Source organism: Bombina bombina, chromosome 3, assembly GCF_027579735.1.
Source record: "Bombina bombina isolate aBomBom1 chromosome 3, aBomBom1.pri, whole genome shotgun sequence".
NCBI lineage: Eukaryota > Metazoa > Chordata > Amphibia > Anura > Bombinatoridae > Bombina > Bombina bombina.
This window is the reverse complement of record NC_069501.1, coordinates 286,495,906-286,509,621: the sequence shown is the minus strand read 5'-3', so window position 1 is coordinate 286,509,621 and position 13,716 is coordinate 286,495,906.

Here is a 13,716-nt window from a genome sequence, read left to right as displayed (position 1 = left end):
GATCTACAGCAGAAATCCAACATGCTGGGAGCAAGCCTACTGGTATAGGCAATAGAAGAAAAGGAAGAAGACAGTTTGCTCCAAATAAAAGTTATATTTATTATTGCACATTAAAATTCCAGGAGGACAAAATGGTGAGATGAGCGTAGCACCACAGGCTTACGCGTGTAGTATATATCTACAGAGAGAAGTGCACTCACAGGAACGAACAACTGGCTCAATACAATTGTTAGCCTGTTTCAATGGTGATTTACCACCTGGGTGCAGCTTTTTAGCCCAGTAATGCTTTTCACAGAGTAGAACTTTCCTGTAGTATATCAGTCTGATCCCGTCTATTACGGTCAGTCCAGCGCCGAAATACCAGGCAATTCCTCTCTGAACAAGGAACACAGCAACCCCAGACGATCGTTTCGGCCTTCATTGGGTTTTGTCAGTGAGGCATAGCCATATTCCTCTAAGCACACTGAGCAAGGAGTCCATGGCTGATTGCCCCGTTTTCCCATAGAGAGACTAAATACACACAGAGAGAAGCACACTCACAGGAACGAACAACTGGCTCAATACCAGCACCAGTCAGGAGCATTAGGGGAAGGTGTTCTCCCCCTATACTAAGATAGAGGGTCTTAACATAATGAACCCTATATACTTTATGGCACACAGTAGATATTTGGCTACAATTGTTTTTAAGGACATCTAATAACCAGTGACAACGTAAGCGACAGTTATAACCACTACTCACGCACTGACCTTATTGCTCCAATAATTATTATTGCTGTGAAACTGGTTCCAGCAACTAAAGAGCAATAGCTGTGTTCATAATAACTGTGACTTAAATTCTAGCATCACAACTTTATGCTACAACGATGGCGGCTAGATAACCACTCATAAATGTTACTGTCCACATAATTTATAGGACATTTTTGCTGTGGGTATGTGGTGGTGAATAACAATTTATTTGTTACAAGTATTTCAACCTGAATAGATACAAATATTACAACGTTGTAAAAATAACCAGATACACAGATTGCTCTTGTGATAATGGGGCCTATTTATCAAGCCGTCAACCGAAAATACGCTGGAATTCCGCAGCGTAATTGTGGCGAGCCTGATTCTCCTTAGTTATCAAACCCTACAGACTGGCAAAAGTATAATTTTGTGACGTAACATATGATCCGCCGGTCTCAGTCCGACACAGATCGATGCTTACGTCACTACAGATGTTCCGAATGCAAGTTTGGCACTATCTGACTACTTTTGCAAATTTTCAAATTTCTACCAGGTACACTCGGCACTATTCCGGCCCAGCGTACCTGCTTTTCAATCCGCAGCCCTGGGGGCGGCAGATGCCATAGGAATCAATGGGAGTCTGAAAGCAGCAAAGCTTATGTTCGTTGCTGCCCGATATCCCATTGATTCCTATGGGAGAATAAAAGTTATGTTTACACCTAACACCCTAACATAACCCCAGAGTCTAAACACCTCTAATCTGCTGCCCCGACACCGCCACCACCTACTTTATACTTATTAACCCCTAATCTGCCGCCGTAAAATAAATACAAAAGTACCTGTAAAATGAAACATAACCTAAGTTACAATAACACCTAACACTACACTACAATTAAATAAATTAACTAAATTAACAACAATTAAATGCATTAAATTAAATTAGCTAAAGTACAAAACTAAACAAACATTAAATTACAGAAAATAAAAAACAAATTACAGATATTTAAACTAATTACACCTAATCTAATAGCCCTATCAAAATAAAAAAAGCCCTAATAGCCCAATAGGGTTGAGCTGGCATTCTATTGGCTGTTCCAATCAGCCAATAGAATGCAAGCTCAATCCTATTGGCTGATTGGATCAGCCAATAGGATTGAAGTTCAATCCTATTGGCTGATTGCATCAGCCAATAGGATTTTTTCTACCTTAATTCCGATTGGCTGATAGAATTCTATCAGCCAATCGGAATCAAAGGGACGCCATCTTGGATGACATCACTTAAAGTGATATTCATTCAGCAAGAAGATGTCGTTGGAAGAGGATGCTCCGTGCCGGATGTCTTGAAGATGGAGCCGCTCCGCTTTGGAAGGATGAAGATAGAAGATGCCGTCTGGTTGAAGACTTCTGCCCATCTGGAGGACAACTTCTGCCCGTGTGGAGTACCACTTCTGCCCGTCTGGAGGACCAATTCTGCCAGATTCGTTGAGGACATCTTGCCGCTTTTATGAAGACGTCTCCCGGTAAGTGAATCTTCATGGGGTTAGTGTTAGGATTTTTTTAAGGGTGTATTGGGTGGGTTTATTTTTTAGGTTAGGGCTTTGGGCCTGCAAAAGAGCTAACTGCCCTTTTAAGGGCAATGCCCATCCAAATGCCCTTTTCAGGGCAATGGGGAGCTTAGGTTTTTTTAGTTAGTAATTTATTTGGGGGGTTGGTTGTGTGGGTGGTGGGTTTTACTGTTGGGGGGGTTGTTTGTATTTTTTTTCCAGGTAAAAGAGCTGATTACTTTGGGGCAATGCCCCGCAAAAGGCCCTTTTAACGGCTATTGGTAGTTTAGTTTAGGCTAGGTTTTTTTTTATTTTTTTTTGTTGGGGGGGGGGGGCTTTTTTTTATTTTGATAGGGCTATTAGATTAGGTGTAATTAGTTTAAATATCTGTAATTTGTTTTTTATTTTCTGTAATTTAATGTTTGTTTTGTTTTGTACTTTAGCTGATTTAATTTAATGCATTTAATTGTTGTTAATTTAGTTAATTTATTTAATTGTAGTGTAGTGTTAGGTGTTATTGTAACTTAGGTTATGTTTTATTTTACAGGTACTTTTGTATTTATTTTACTGTGGCAGATTAGGGGTTAATAAGTATAAAGTAGGTGGTGGCGGTGGCGGGGCAGCAGATTAGAGGTGTTTAGACTCTGGGGTTATGTTAGGGTGTTAGGTGTAAACATAACTTTTATTCTCCCATAGGAATCAATGGGATATCGGGCAGCAACGAACATAAGCTTTGCTGCTTTCAGACTCCCATTGATTCCTATGGCATCTGCCGCCCCCAGGGCTGCGGATTGAAAAGCAGGTACGCTGGGCCGGAATAGTGCCGAGTGTACCTGGTAGAAATTTGAAAATTTGCAAAAGTAGTCAGATAGTGCCAAACTTGCATTCGGAACATCTGTAGTGACGTAAGCATCGATCTGTGTCGGACTGAGACCGGCGGATCATATATTACGTCACAAAATTATACTTTTGCCAGTCTGTAGGGTTTGATAACTAAGGAGAATCAGGCTCGCCACAATTACGCTGCGGAATTCCAGCGTATTTTCGGTTGACGGCTTGATAAATAGGCCCCATTATCACAAGAGCAATCTGTGTATCTGGTTATTTTTACAACGTTGTAATATTTGTATCTATTCAGGTTGAAATACTTGTAACAAATAAATTGTTATTCACCACCACATACCCACAGCAAAAATGTCCTATAAATTATGTGGACAGTAACATTTATGAGTGGTTATCTAGCCGCCATCGTTGTAGCATAAAGTTGTGATGCTAGAATTTAAGTCACAGTTATTATGAACACAGCTATTGCTCTTTAGTTGCTGGAACCAGTTTCACAGCAATAATAATTATTGGAGCAATAAGGTCAGTGCGTGAGTAGTGGTTATAACTGTCGCTTACGTTGTCACTGGTTATTAGATGTCCTTAAAAACAATTGTAGCCAAATATCTACTGTGTGCCATAAAGTATATAGGGTTCATTATGTTAAGACCCTCTATCTTAGTATAGGGGGAGAACACCTTCCCCTAATGCTCCTGACTGGTGCTGGTATTGAGCCAGTTGTTCGTTCCTGTGAGTGTGCTTCTCTCTGTGTGTTATTGTAACTTAGGTTAGGTTTTATTTTACAGGAACTTTTGTATTTATTTTAGCTAGGTAGTTATTAAATAGTTAATAACTATTCAGTAACTATTCTACCTAGTTAAAATAAATACAAACTTGCCTGTGAAATAAAAATAAACCCTAAGCTAGATACAATGTAACTATTAGTTATATTGTAGCTAGCTTAGGGTTTATTTTACAGGTATTTAGTTTTAAATAGGAATAATTTAGTTAATAATATTAATTTTTATTTAGATTTATTTAAATAATATTTAAGTTAGGGGGTGTTAGGGTTAGACTTAGGTTTAGGGGTTAATACATTTAGAATAGTGGCGGCGACATTGGGGGCGGCAGATTAGGGGTTAATAAATGTAATGTAAGTGGCTGCGGTGTAGGGGGCGGCAGATTAGGGGTTAATAACATAATGTAGATGGCGGTGGGCTCTGGGAGTGGCGGTTTAGGGGTTAATACGTTTATTTCGTTGAGGCGGGGTCCGGGAGCGGGGGTTTAGGGGTTAATAACTTTATTCTAGTGGAAGTGGGCTCCGGGAGCAGCGGTTTAGGGGTAAAACAGTATAGTATTGTGGCGGTGTTTAGTGACAGTATACCAATAAAGCTGGGAAAAAGCCGAATAGCAGCGAGATCGATGGCTGTTAGTTAACAACAGTCCGCTGCTCATCGCCCCGTACTTGGTGCGCGACTTTTTGACAGCTTTTTTGGTAACTTTGTAGATCGTATTCAGGTCAGCGGCAGCAATGTTAAGTGATCTTAGGCGAGCCTATTGGTGCCGTCGAATGCAAGTAAGTTGACGGCTTGATAAATAGGCCCCATTATCTGTATATGTATTACTACACTATTGCTGTGAGATTTGTTCCAGCAATTTAGTGAACTTTATATTAGCTCTAATCTCACACAGATGACCATAATAAGGGAAGTAGGATGTTATTGTAAATAAATACACAATTGAGGAGAACGGGCATTTAATACACAAATAATGTGTTTAAGCATTACATACTACATGAACCCTCATTAATATTACTATTTTACACTCCCATTACGGATGAGAGTTGGAGTGATATTGAACTCATTCTTCTCCCGCCATCCCCAACGATATATACCTATGTATTTACCTTCTATATTGAGTTAGAGGATTTGGTGGCTCTTTATAAGCACCAACCGCACAGTGCGAACTCCTGTCAATATATACTACACGTCAAAGGCAATATTAATTTAATAACAGGAATAGTGTCAACCGGTCTTAGTTGTTTTTAATATGTTTTCACACTGGGTCCCTATTTTAATTTAATCCAAATAAAAGTTACATTTTAATTGTTCGTTGTTTTTTCTCTCCACTGAATAGTTCAGGCTTAGAGTGCTAATAGTGCAACCTATCCAGATGGTCTTTCCCTCACCGAGTGTTGTTCTTTATCGCTGCACAGCACCACTCCCCTTATACTACATATACAAGGCTATTACTTCTATAGTCTCAAATAAATATTTGAACAGCAGGGGAGCTAGCCGTTGTGGTGCCACTGTACATTGGTGTGTACCAATATGGAGGACAGTCTGCAACAATTTTATTATACTGATGTCTATAAAAAGGCAGGACATCCATTATGGAAAATAAACACACTAAATATATCAGGGACAAATATGATTACACACCCAATTCTGTTTATATATGAAATAAGAAACTAAGGGGCACATATACAGTAGACAGAACCAACCTAGATTTAGGAGGAGGAGAAGGGGTAACCGTAATAACAAAAAAGGTAATAATAAATCCAAGAATGTGACTTTTTCAGGCAGCGACACAGATCACTCTACAGATGAGAAACTCTTAGACAATGAATCAACTAATGTTGCACCACAAGGGATACTAAAGAACACTAATGTAGGCCCTTCACATTCTTCTAATAGAGAAACTTCTATACATACTAGCTATGCCTATTCATTAAATACGCAACCTCCAGCAGTTAGACCTAAGGATACACCTATACAGTATGCAAATCCTGTAATCCTGTAGAGCAGAACAGGTAATGCTAGAACAGGTTTTTCCCCAGGACCAGGACAACCAGGGGGGTGGAGGAATAGGAGGAAACATTATGAATCCCACTATACAGCAAAGTCAGGAGAGATACCAACTAAGAGGGACGAAACCTCAAATGAAATACAAATAAAGGAATATAATAATGTAATTAACATCTCCTCCATTGCCCTTAATAATGATCAGATTAAGGTTCTTAGCATTGGCCTAAGTTTCTCCCCATCTAATGATTTCAATGTTTTTAAAAACCCTTGTTGATTTAAACAGATTAGTCAGAACAATTACATTAAGAAAATTCTTCTCAGACAACTCTACCCTCATTCAATTGGAGCCTGATCATACACAGCCAATTGACCCCAGTGAATTTAATGAAACCTGTGACATAGGGGCCTATTTAAGAAAGTGCAAGCGGACATGATCCGATATAGCGGATCATGTCCGCTGCACATCAATAAATGCAGACAGCATACGCTGTCAGCGTTTATCATTGAACCAGCAGTTCTTGTGAACTGCTGGTGCAATGCCGCCCCCTGCAGATTCGCGGCCAATCGGCCGCTAGCAGGGGGTGTCAATCAACTCGATCGTATTGGATCGGGTTGATTTTCCGGCGATGTCTGTCCGCCACCTCAGAACAGGAGGACAGGTTATGGAGCAGCAGTCTTTAGACCACTGCTTCATAACTTGTGTTTCTGAAGGCTCGCCAAAAACATGGGGCATCAAGCTCCATACGGAGCTTGATAAATATGCCCCATAGTCACTTTACAGCAACTCCGGATGGAAACCAATAGAGAGGCAGGAGAAAACAAGAGAGGACCTTCTTTTAAAAAGAAGTTTACCTTCTATCCTATCCAAAATAGGGGCAATATTATAGAAACATTCTATAACAGGGTAGAGAAAGATTTACACCTAGATTACGAGTTTTGCATTAGAGGCTATGCGGTGCTAACGAGCAGTTTTGTCTCACCGCTCACTTCCCTACAGTGCTGGTATTACGAGTTTTTACAAACCCGTCGTTAAAAGACAAGAAGTGAGTAGTGATGTCGAGAACATAAAATTTTAAGTTCGCGAACGGCGAACGCGAACTTCCGCAAATGTTCGCGAACAGGCGAACCGGGCAAACCGCCATAGACTTCAATAGGCAGGCGAATTTTAAAACCCACAGGGACTCTTTCTGGCCACAATAGTGATGGAAAAGTTGTTTCAAGGGGACTAACACCTGGACTGTGGCATGCCGGAGGGGGATCCATGGCAAAACTCCCATGGAAAAATAGATAGTTGATGCAGAGTCTGGTTTTAATCCATAAAGGGCATAAATCACCTAACATTCCTAAATTGTTTGGAATAACATGCTTTAAAACATTAGGTATGATGTAGTATCGATCAGGTAGTGTAAGGGTTACGCCCGCTTCACAGTGACAGACCAAACTCCCTGTTTAACGCACCGCAAACAACCGCAAACAATCCATTTGCACAACCGCAAACTCCCCATTTGCACAAGGTTGGATACCAAGCTAGCCATGTCCCGTTCCTTGTCCTCACTGATGTCATTGAAGGTCTCTTCCTCCACCCAGCCACGTACAACACCAATGGTCCCCGAAAGGTGACAACAAGCCCCCTGAGAGGCCTGCTGTGTTTGGTCTTCCACCTCCTCAAAGCCACCTTCCTCCTCTGACTCCTCTTCTTCAGACTCCTCTCTCTGCGTTGCCTCTCTCTGCGTTATTATAAGGTGTGTTAAGTAGTACTATGAAGCCACAGTGCAGCACCAGAGGCCAGAAAAATTAGGCATGTACACATGCCTGAAAAATTAGGTATTGTTGCAGCCTATGCTGTAGCAGCGGCCAGAAAAATTGATGTTTGTTTCCCAGGCAGAAAGTGCCCTAAAACATTGCGGCTTGAACCCTAGTTGGCGGCGGATAAGTCACGCAAGTCATCCGGCATTCAGAGATAAAATACAGCAGCGTGTGGACCATTTTTAGCCCAAGGCAGCTCATCTCATCAGGCCTTTTTTAGTCGAATGTATCGCCCACTGTCAGTCCCTTCGGGATCCATCCCTCATTCATCTTAATAAAGGTGAGGTAATCTAGACTTTTTTGAGCTAGGCAACTTCTCTTCTCAGTGAAAATACCTCCTGCTGCCCTGAAGGTCCTTTCTGACAGGACACTTGAAGCGGGCAGGCCAGAAGTTCTATCGCAAATTGGGATAGCTCAGGCCACAGGTCAAGCCTGCACACCCAGTAGTCAAGGGGTTCATCGCTCCTCAGAGTGTCGATATCAGCAGTTAAGGCGAGGTAGTCTGCTACCTGTCGGTCGAGTCGTTCTCTGAGGGTGGACCCCGAAGGGCTGTGGCGATGCGTAGGACTTAAAAAGCTCTGCATGTCCTCCATCAACAACACGTCTGTAAGGCGTCCTGTCCTTGCTGGCGTGGTCGTGGGAGGAGGAGGATTACTTTCACCTCTTCCCCTGTTAGATTCCCGTTGTGCTGTGACATCACCCTTATACGCTGTGTAAAGCATACTTTTTAATTTATTTTGGAACAGCTGCATCCTTTCCGACTTGCGGTAATTCTGTAACATTTCAGGCACTTTCTGCTTATACCGGGGGTCTAGTAGTGTGGACACCCAGTACAGGTCATTCTCCTTCAGCCTTTTTATACGAGGGTCCCTCAACAGGCCGAGCTACTCATGTCCCGTTCCTCGTCCTCAGTGATCTCACTGAAGGTATGTTCTTCCCCCCAGCCACGTACAACACCACGGGTACCAGATATGTGACAACGAGCACCCTGGGATGCCTGTTGTGGTTGGTCTTCCTCCTCCTCCTCAAAGCCACATTCCTCCTCTGACTCCTCTTCCTCACAATCCTCTTCCAGCGTTGCCGCAGGTCCAGCAAGCGATGCTGATAAGACTGTTTCTGGTGGTGATGGTGACCACAACTCTTCCTCTTCACGCTCATCTACGGCCTGATCCAGCACTCTTCGCAGGGCACGCTCCAGGAAGAAAACAAATGGTATGATGTCGCTGATGGTGCCTTCGGTGCGACTGACTAGGTTTGTCACCTCCTCAAAAGGACGCATGAGCCTACAGGCATTGCGCATGAGCGTCCAGTAATGTGGCAAAAAAATTCCCAGCTCCGCAGAGGCTGTCCTAGCACCCCGGTCATACAAATAGTCGTTAACGGCTTTTTCTTGTTGAGCAGGCGGTCGAACATTAGGAGTGTTGAATTCCAACGTGTCGGGCTGTCGCAAATCAAGCGCCTCACTGGCATGTTGTTTCGCCGCTAGATATCTGAAAAGTGCGCCATGGCCATGTAGGAACACCTGAAATGGCCACACACCTTCCTGGCCTGCTTCAGAACATCCTGTAAGCCTGGGTACTTATGCACAAAGCGTTGCACGATCAGATTACACACATGTGCCATGCACGGCACATGTGTCAACTTGCCCAAATTCAATGCCGCCAACAAATTTCTTCCATTGTCACAAACCACTTTGCCGATCTCCAGTTGGTGCGGAGTCAGCCACTGATCCACCTGTGCGTTCAGGGCGGACAGGAGTGCTGGTCCGGTGTGACTTTCTGCTTTCAGGCAAGTCAACCCCAAGACGGCGTGCCACTGCCGTGTCCGGGATGTGGAATAGTACCTGGGGAGCTGGGGGGGTGCCGTTGATGTGGAGCAAGACGCAGCAGCAGAAGAGGACTCAGCCGAGGAGGTTATGGAAGAGGATGGAGTAGGAGGAGTAGAGGAGGTGGCAGCAGGCCTGCCTGCAAGTCGTGGCGGTGTCACCAACTCCTCTGCAGAGCCACGCATTCCATGCTTGGCAGCCGTCAGCAGGTTTACCCAATGCGCAGTGTAGGTGATATACCTGCCCTGACCATGCTTTGCAGACCAGGTATCAGTGGTCAGATGGACCCTTGCCCCAACACTGTGTGCCAGACATGCCATTACTTCCTTTTGCACAATCGAGTACAGGTTGGGGATTGCCTTTTGTGCAAAGAAATTTCGGCCGGGTACCTTTCACTGCGGTGTCCTAATAGCTACAAATTTTTGGAACGCCTCAGACTCCACCAGCTTGTATGGTAAAAGCTGGCAGGCTAAGAGTTCAGACAAGCCAGCTGTCAGATGCCGGGTAAGGGGGTGACTTTGTGACATTGGCTTCTTACGCTCAAACATGTCCTTGACAGACACCTGACTGTGGGCAGATGAGCAGGAACTGCTCAAGGCGAGAGACGGAGTGGCGGATGGTTGAGAGGGGGCAAGGAGGACAGCAGTGGTTGACGTGGCTGAAGATGCTGGACCAGGAGGAGGATGGCGGCTTTGAGTTTGTGTGCTGCTTGTACTCATGTGTTGATCCCATAGGCGTTTGTGATGTGCGATCATGTGCCTTTGCAAAGCAGTTGTACCTAGGTGGGTGTTGGACTTCCCACGACTCATTTTCTTTTGGCACAGGTTGCAAATGGCATCGCTGTTGTCAGAGGCAGACACACAAAAAAAATGCCACACTGCTGAGCTCTGCAATGACGGCATTCTGGTGGTGGCAACAGCATGCGTTGATTGGCGTGCTGTCTGGCGGACCCCGGGTGCCGATGCATGCTGTCTGACTGTGCCACTAGCTCCTTGTGACGACCCCCCCTGCTTCCAACTCGTCTCCTCCTCCTCTCTGTCTCCCCATCTGAACTTTCCCCTGTTCTTCTTCTCTTCTAGCGGGCACCCACGTGACATCCACGGACGCATCGTCATCATCAACCGCTTCACTTGTAAATGACAACTCAGCAAAGGAAGCAGCAGCGGGTACAACATCATCATCATCACACCGTACGTCCATGTGTGTAATGCTTCCTGACTTAGACATATCCCTGTTATCTACATCCTCTGGCAATAATGGTTGCGCATCACTCATTTCTTCCAACTGATGTGTAAATAACTCCTCTGACAGATCAAGTGAAGCGGCTGTGGTGCTAGTGTTGGTGGTGGCGGCAGGCGGGCGAGTGGTAACTGGAGAGGTGCCCGAAGCTAAGCTGGAGGAGGATGGTGCGTCAAGGTTCGGAACGGAAGCTGTAGAAGATTGGGTGTCCTGTGTTAGCCAGTCAACTATGTCCTCAGAACTTTTCGAGTTCAGGGTACGTGGCCTCTGAACACTGGGCATTATTCTAGGGCCAAAGGGAATCACAGCACCACGACCACGACGGCCCCTGCGGGGTGGCCTGCCTCTGCCTGTCATTTTTTTTCCAATTAGTGGTACTATGCGTGCAAGCTACTGTGACAACAGATATGAGTGGCACTGTGCACTGGCAGAAGTTGGCAGAGTAGACGCTGTAGGCCTGACACACACGCTTGCAGACAACTAACTGCTATTCAATCTATTACAGTCAAAATTGTATTTTTTTTTTTAAATGTACACTACTGTTACACCAGATATGAGTTTCACTGGTGTGACACTGTGCCCTGGCAGGCCCTGAAACGCACACGCATGAAGGAAACTGACTGCTATTATTTCACAGTCAAATTTCTAGTTTTTTTTTTAATGTACACTACTGTTACACCAGATATGAGTTTCACTGGTGTGACACTGTGCCCTGGCAGGCCCTGAAACGCACACGCGTGAAGGAAACTGACTGCTATTATTTCACAGTCAAATTTCTAGTTTTTTTTTTAATGTACACTACTGTTACACCAGATATGAGTTGTACTGGTGTGACACTGTGCCCTGGCAGGCCCTGAAACGCACACTTGTGAAGGAAACTGACTGCTATTATTTCACAGTCAAAAAAGTGTTGTTTTTTTTAAATGTACACTACTGTTACACCAGATATGAGTTGCACTGGTGTGACACTGTGCCCTGGCAGGCCCTGAAACGCACACATGTGAAGGAAACTGACTGCTATTATTTCACAGTCAAATTTCTAGTTTTTTTTTTAATGTACACTACTGTTACACCAGATATGAGTTGCACTGGTGTGACACTGTGCCCTGGCAGGCCCTGAAACGCACACGTGTGAAGGAAACTGACTGCTATTATTTCACAGTCAAAAAAGTGTTGTTTTTTTAACCCCTTAATGACCACAGCACTTTTCCATTTTCTGTCCGTTTGGGACCAAGGCTATTTTTACATTTCTGCGGTGTTTGTATTTAGCTGTAATTTTCCTCTTACTCATTTACTGTACCCACACATATTATATACTGTTTTTCTCGCCATTAAATGGACTTTCTAAAGATACCATTATTTTCATCATATCTTATAATTTACTATAAAAAAATTATAAAATATGAGGAAAAAATAGAAAAAAAACACACTTTTTCTAACTTTGACCCCCAAAATCTGTTACATATCTACAACCACCAAAAAACACCCATGCTAAATAGTTTCTAAATTTTGTCCTGAGTTTAGAAATACCCAATGTTTACATCTTCTTTGCTTTTTTTTGCAAGTTATAGGGCCATAAATACAAATAGCACTTTGCTATTTCCAAACCATTTTTTTCAAAATTAGAGCTAGTTACATTGGAACACTGATATCTGTCAGGAATCCCTGAATATCCATTGACATGTATATATTTTTTTTTAGAAGACATCCCAAAGTATTGATTTAGGCCCATTTTGGTATATTTCATGCCACCATTTCACCACCAAATGTGATCAAATTAAAAAAAATTGTTCACTTTTTCACAAATTTTTCCACAAACTTTAGGTTTCTCACTGAAATTATTTACAAGCAGCTTGTGCAATTATGGCATAATTGGTTGTAAATTTTTCTCTGGGATCCCCTTTGTTCAGAAATAGCAGACATATATGGCTTTGGCGTTGCTTTTTGGTAATTAGAAGGCCGCTAAATGCCACTGCGCACCACACGTGTATTATGCTCAGTAGTGCAGGGGTTAATTAGGGAGCTTGTAGGGAGCTTGTAGCTTTAATTTTAGCTTTAGTGTAGTGTAGTAGACAACCCCAAGTATTGATCTTGGCCCTTTTTGGTATATTTCATGCCACCATTTCACCGCCAAATGCGATCAAATTAAAAAAAATAGTCAACTTTTTCACAAACTTTAGGTTTCTCACTGAAATTATTTACAAACAGCTTGTGCAATTATGGCACAAATGGTTGCAAATGCTTCTCTGGGATCCCCTTTGTTCAGAAATAGCAGACATATATGGCTTTGGTGCTGCTTTTTGGTAATTAGAAGGCTGCTAAATGCCACTGCGCACAACATGTGAATTATGCCCAGCAGTGAAGGGGTTAATTAGGTAGCTTGTAGGGAGCTTGCAGGGTTAATTTTAGCTTTAGTGTAGAGATCAGCTTCCCACCTCACACATCAGACCCCCTGATCCCTCCCAAAGAGCTCTCTTCCCTCCCCCACCCTACCCAGTTTGCAAATAAAATGTTTGTTTTTATTGTTTTCCCTTTTTTCTGTAGTGTAGCTTCCCCCCCCTCAAGACCAATCTCCCACCCGCTCCGAGATCCCTTAGATTTATTTTTTATATATATATTTACCCCCCCCCCTTCTCCCACTTTCAAAAACAATTTTTCTGTAGTGTAGCGGTTCCCACCCGCTCCCTCCCCGTGCACGCGCGCGCGCCCCCGGCGATCCCGATCCCGCCCCTCTCTCTCACTTAGACCTCATCGATGGCCGCCCACCCGCCTCCCACTTCAGCTCCCACCCACCAACGAATGCTGCCATCGATGTCCGGTGCAGAGAGGGCCACAGAGTGTCTCTCTCTGCACCGGAGGGGTAAAATTTGTTATTGCAGGATGCCTCAATATAGAGGCAACCTGCAATAACCGGAAAGCAGCTGGAAGTGATCAGGATCGCTTCCAG